We start from the raw sequence: 7,160 nt of genomic DNA, 5'->3' as shown, positions 1-7,160 counted from the left end.
CTTCATCCTGTCTTTTGTTATGCCTACATATCCTACTGCAAAGCTGTGAAATGTATGAACAGTTTTCTAATGCACTAGAAATTAAGTGCAGTTCTGTGAATGGAGTTGTCTCCTTAGATATCAGGGGCATTAGAGAACCTCTGGGAAAAGTCTTCCTGAACATGTAAAATGGAGCTTTTGTTAAGTTGCCTCTCCCTTAGTTTTGGAAGCTCCCTCAGCACCAAAGATTTAACGTGAATTCACTTTTTATTTTCACTGTGCCTTTTTTTTATCTTTTATAGCAAGGTATTAACCTGCACTGAGTCAGGAGATGAAAGAATTGCATTGTATTGCAGTGAAGGGAAGTCATCTATACTAACAGATTAATCCTTATATGGGAAAAAATGGATGGGGAGGAGCAGCATGGTGAAGTGGGGGGAAATGTGTGTTTTCACTTATTAACTTGTAAATTATTTTTATAATATTGTATATTTGTGTGGAGGTACAGAAGTGAGACTACCACATCTGTTCTACAATTCTGTGTCTTAGTTTTGTTGATCGAAGTATGTAGATAATGAAAACTTAATTTTAACTTGTGACAATACTTACTCTAAATGTAAAACCTTGGCCTTCCTTCCATTGTACATCTATTGAATTCTTCACTGTCTTATTTATTTCCTCATAAAGACTGATTTTGATGATTGTAGCACACATATTTCTATAAAGTAGGTATGAGGTAATTACTTATAAAATAATGAACACATGAATGTTTCCAAAGATTCAGCATTTGGCTTAAGTTACTGAGAAATAATTTAAAGCTTCTTATGGGCAAGTATAAAAGAATAGGCTATATCTGATAGAGTAGCTGTTGATGGTTCAGTCTCAGAAGTGACTTTTTAAGTGAGAGTGCATCAAAAGAAACTAGGAGGCAGTCCCTGAGGACACCTGGATTACACCCAGTCTGAAGAATAGGACTGATAGTAGCTACCAAGTTATTAAGCAAAGAAAGTCTGTACAGCTTTAAAAAGAAAGGAGTTGATAAAGGAGTTGATAACAAAGGTTACTGGGCACAAGAAGGGAGAGAAGAAAGCACTCTTGATTGTAAGGTGTTAAAACCTTAAATCTATATTGTTAGAGGAAATGGACCTTTTCACAGACTTAGCGAAACTGACATGTTCGAGTCTTTGAGAGCCAATTTATTAAACCTGCAGCTACACGAGACTTTTCACTTTGGTGAGGCAGATCAGTCACAGAATCTGACCCAGTATCAGGCACAAGCATAGTTTTTTACAGGATGCAGTTGAATTCATTGGTGAAAAGATGGGTAACCACTTTAAATAATCTTCTGTCTTAGCAAGAAAAGGGTATTTAATAGTCTGGGTTTGACAATCTGCATATTAATTTCTCAAACAGCTCTTAAATACTGATTGCAAAATTTTTATAAAGCGGACAGCTCAGATATTCTACAAATCTTTTTCTTATGTTAAAACAAAGCTCATCCTAAAAATGTTATGCAGATGAGGTACTCCATGTAAAACAACCTGAAAGCCTGACATCTGGGCTGCAGCTTTTCCATGGGAAGGAACAAGTTTTTGCTCAACTAAAGCCAAGGTGACCTCCATACCATGGTTGTGTATCTACTAGACAACTAGGAAGGCAACACACAGAATTCTGTAAATAATTTCATAAAATTTCGTCTGAATTTAATATCCAGACAGATTACACCAGCTGGGTTAAACTAGTAAAGGTGTATTCTTTTCAGCCTCTTGAATTAAGTTGCAGCATCATGGTTGAATGTGAGGACTGCCTCCAACCTTTGGGTGGTCTTCACACAGAATAATGACAATTTGGTCACTGTGAATTTTTAAGTTAAATCTGAAATGCACAGGATGCCTATCTTTTTTCTCCCTCTAGGAGAGCAAATCTAGGCACAGAGGTTCCTTTTTTACAGAGAACATCCAGCACTCTGACAGCATAGGAAACGGTTGGTTTCACAAGTTGACCCAAATGGCTCTGTAGCTCATTAAAGCTGATTTACCATGTCCATTCTTATTTGCAGATAATTTACAATCTATTTATATTTATAAGGCCTTAATAAAAAACTTGAGCTGTGCTTATGTGAAAATCCCAAATAATGCCTGGATCAAAATCCTTTTTTTTCTTGAGGGTTTTCTTTAAAAATAACCCTCAAAAATCCTTGTTTCTTGTAGTAAATTACATAGTAGTTGAATACATGGATTTGAGAGCAATTTAAGGCATCTCACAGATGATCTGCTCCAAGGACTGCAACTAATCCATTTGTAACTGACTTCCACATTTGATCCAGACTCCCACAAGAATGTGCACACCCATTTTACATTCTCACACTTCTAGGGCCAGGGGGCCAGGGGGAGGCTGAGGACCTTTTCTCTACTGTTCCTACTGGAGTCACAACATGGTTTTGATTTCCTAGTACACTGATCACAGAACAGAACTAACACCTAAACCAAGACATCAAAACACAATTAACCATGAGGCAACATCTAGGCTTTCCTGCTGTTTCCCAGCTGGGCCTCAGTGACAGAAATTTGACTGTGGCAAAGCAGAGACTTGTTCAGAGTATGTGCTGCAATGTTATGTATTAAAAGCTATCCAAATGCCCATAACACTGCTAGATGCCAAAAAGGCAGAGTAAACCAAAAACCCACAAACAGCAGTCTGGTTTTGGTTTAAAAAAGTGTTCTAGCTCCAATCTCATTTTTCCCATAACCATCAATAGTCCAGTGCCCTGTGATGAATACACTCTGATAATACACTTGGCCAGAAGAAAATAAAGGGTTATCAGGGTCTTTATCTGCAATAGGAATGATAAAAGGAAATGAGGCTTGAAAAGCACAAGGGAAACTGGTTTGGTTTAAGCTCATTTTGAATGAAGGGGCAGGAGTTTGAAACTTTTTAGTGGTTTCTTGGTTTAACATCCATCACAGAGATAAAATATTATCCGCCCTTGCTGAGCGCTCCTTAAGCCACTGGGCTTCCACAGGGCTTTATGGAGTAGGGAAGGAGAGAGTGGCAGAAATCCCCATCATGGTTCTCACAGTTTTGAGTTGACTGAGCAGACACAATCACACATAGATCCATTGCTTTCCTGATTTATTATAGAAGGAGAAGACACAACTGTTACAAGATTGTCCTGTAACAGGAAATGTAATATCACAGACATTCTTCCTAAATCTTTTGAAATACAGAGTTGGCAAAAAACTTCCAAAAGCATATTAAAAAGAAAAAACTGGCCACTTGCTCTCTGCTAGCAGCAGAGATAGTAGCAAAACTTGGGACAATTCCCCTCTCCATCCCATTAGTATCACCTTCCTCTATGTTTTGCAGCAAGAGCAAAGGGATTCTCACATTCTCACAGATGAAGAACTATGAGGTAAGGGCAGGATTTGGGAAAGGGGAATGTTTAATGGAAGAGGTTTTTGGGTTCTTCATACTGCAGAATTTGTCTGTCCTTGATAGGTAGATTAGCAAGAACTAAATTTGAAACAAACCTATTTAAGGTTTGCTAAAAAATTAATCATTATTCAAATTGTTCTGAGGTAACAATTTTAAAGCAATTATGTCCATTCTTGGGGTATCTAATTGCAGCATTACCAGACTAATTTATTTGTTAGTAGAATCATCAAAAGAAAATACAACAGTAGTAGTATGAGTAGAAAGATTCTTCTCTTCATTGAATTTGAATATGAACAATCCAGCACACGACTGTTAAATCTTGGTGTTAGCCACATATTTCATAAAATAATATTTTCTTCTGACATCCAACTCATTTAGAAACACAATCAGGAAAAACAGCAGCAGCAAATTCTTTCAGTGTGCTTTTCCAGAAAAAAGTACATGTGAAGATACATGCCATTACCACACTTAGATTTTTTAGCAGAACCTGTTGTGATATGCAGGGGGTGATGGTTTTAAACTGAAGGGATAGCAGGTTTAGATTGGATATTAAGAACAAAGTCTTTTACAATCAGGGTGGTGAAACACTGGAACAGGTTGCAGAGAGATGTGGGGGATGCCCTATGACTGGAAAATTCAAGGGGATGTGAGATGAGGATCTGAGCAAGCTGATCTAGTCAAAGGTGTCCCTGCTTATTGCAGGGAGGTTGGAACTACATGATCATTAAAGGTCCCTTCCATCCCAAACTGTAGTTCCTGCAGATCCCAGTCTATGCCCTCTCACTTTGATAACCTTATGACTGCTTTTTAGTTGAGTGTTTCAGCCAATTCTACAACCCTACAACTGTGATTTAATTTAGATCTCATTTCCTGGAATTGTTTATTGCAGCTGCATAGCAGAACAGCACAAAATCCTTACTAAACTTAAATGACATTCACTGCTGTCCACTTACACACCAAGCAGGTCACACTCATGAAGGAAATTTGATCAATTTGATACTGTTTGTCCTTGACAAAATGTTTTGTTCTATTACTGTGAGTTCTATTACTACTTGGAGATTTCCAAGAAATTCTCACCACGAATTTTGTGTACTTACCTGTACCTTCTTTTACTTGTTTTATGATGGTAGACCTTGATAAAAAGGCATTCTGTACTTGTATCACAAAAGAACTGTGAAGTTACACATTTTCAAAAGATCAGGACTAATGGAACAATAAGGTTTGAAGCTGGCTTTTGTTGCTCCGATGCTTTAAAAAAAAAAAGTTTTAAAATGTTCCTGAGTCATCACTTTAAATGTCAAAATGAAATAGAACTACATTCAGCAGTGCTGTGAGACAGCCAAAATATTCTTTTAATTGCAGCAACTTATAAATTGTTTTGTTATCTTCTTTTAGGTACGTTGTTACAAACTCCATGGAATTTCTAGTTTAATTCCTGGTTTTTTAAGCTATGCCTATCTTTAACAGATTTTTAAACTAACATTCATATCAATAAGTAAAAAATTCCTTATTTCATATCTGTAAATTAGTTACACTACTTTTATCTAAAAAACAAGGTAAAAAATACATTCACAACAGATATTTTACTGGCTGAAAAACATGAAACTCTACACATCACTAAATGTTAATTAAGGTGAACACATTTCATGTCCCTCGGTATCATGAGGGATACAAATTGGAGACATCATTATTTGTGCAAACATTCAGGCAAAACAAGGAAAGTGATTATTCAAAGTTCAGGTTGGAGTTCTAAATCTGCATAAACATTTCCTATGAATTAGAATACATGGTGCACAAGAAATATTTGAAAGTACTGACGTGGTTCTTGAAGTTCTAGGATCTTCACTAAATTGGAAGGGAAAGCCCAGTACCAGTAAGAGACAAACAGCTACACAAAACCTCCCTTCCTGCTCTATCCTACTTCATCAATAACTAAAACCAACAATTAGACAAAGAATAAAGATTATCTACCGAAGAAGTTATACTAATGGAGTTAATGAATTGTATATTTAGATGTCTACAAGCATCTTCAGGGTTCAACAGATTAACATGCTCAAAAGAAGACTCAAAGCTTTTACTGGAACATACTGGTTTTTACTTCCCAAATGCCCTTCCTTAATGACAAAAAAATTTACATCAATTAATAAAAAACATTTTGAATGCTCCAATTAGAAAGTACATAATAAATAAACATAATTACCTGTTATATTTAATTCCAGAGTGCTAACATGTTTTCACATGCATTGCTCTCCTTTGTTTGGCCTGGGTGGGTGCCTATGACATGAACTACTCAATTTAACTTGATAATTATTAGAACATTATTTCACTTGCTCAAAACAATTTTACCTTCATTTGAATTCTTCCAGGCATAAAATATTCATTCTTTTTGATATTTTGAGTTAGCTAAAGTACAGAAAATTTTGTTCAAATATCAGAAATTTATTTTACAATAAGCACAAGGAATATGAAATAAAACAGGATACCTAATTTATTTGGCAAAAAAAGTTCACCTCTGTTATGCTACACTGATGTTCAGATAACCTCAAGTTTAGAAAAAGGTCCTCAAGAGTCCTGCAAAAAAAGAAAACCAATTTGAAATATAGTGCATGTGAAAACACTTCTAAAACACTTCTCAGAAATTACTGACTTGCTTTTTGCCTTTGATCTTTTACTAGAAAAATTTAACCTCTTACAAGCGTGTAACTTAGTTTCAGTGAGCTAAGCTTGGCTTTTAACATACCTCAGGTGTTGGGTCTGCATGAACAAGATGGGGACTCTAGGAAGGGACAAAGCTTTTGGGCTAGCGTTTTCCTCCCCAGGTTTTACGTGTTGCATTCTAAACCTACTCCACCTACTTATGGCTAAAATGTATTGATACTGATTGATATTGACATTACATATGTTATAGGCAAAAATGTTTTCATGTTTGCTTGCTTGCAAATTGAAGAAAAATCAAAGAAAATCTTGCAAATGGAAATATCTTTCTTGATTCCTACAAGATTATATAATGTGCATAATTGTCTGTAAGTACCAAGGAAATTTTCTAGGTGCAGGAAACTTTTTAACTATGACCATAGTTTAGTTTTTCATCGTAAATTCTAACCTGTTTGGAAAATTTTTATGCCCTTGCTCAGATCAGAGATCTATTATATGGAAGTGTAATAGACTCTTCAGGTAATACACTGTTCATGGAAGTGTTCACATCCAGGTGGAACAAGGGAGAGGCACTTCAACACAGCAGTCATTATGGATATTTGACTGTAAACTCAGTGTTAGAAACACAAAAAAGCTGGCTTCAGAATGCAGCCTGAAAATACTGAGTATATTGCTTATAGCCAGTTTTGTGGGTTCTGACAGACTTTGGATTTCTAATTGTTAGTCTCAAATGTGCTTTTAGTCAAACAGGTATTGTATTAGCAGCAACTATAATGAATATAATCAATGAATGTAGCAGGTCTCATCAGTGTAAGCTTAGATCACCTTATTTTCTGAAACTTGGTGCTTGTATCTAGCCTCTGATATTCATGTGGTTCATATGATTATTTACCTTCTATTGTGATTTTATACAAACACAGAGGCAGATAGTAGGTGTGTGTATAATTGCATTGAGCAGGACCTGAATCCTACTGTACATTGCACCCCCATTACAAAAATGTGCACCATCTGACAGTGATACCTTGGAAGGGAACATTCAGGAACACTGATGTAATTCTCACCATCTAATTCTAATAGATAAAATAAATAAA

Source organism: Parus major, chromosome 2, assembly GCF_001522545.3.
Source record: "Parus major isolate Abel chromosome 2, Parus_major1.1, whole genome shotgun sequence".
In the NCBI taxonomy this organism is placed as follows: Eukaryota; Metazoa; Chordata; class Aves; order Passeriformes; family Paridae; genus Parus; species Parus major.
The sequence above is the reverse complement of the archived record's forward strand: the minus strand, read 5'-3'. Positions refer to the sequence as shown.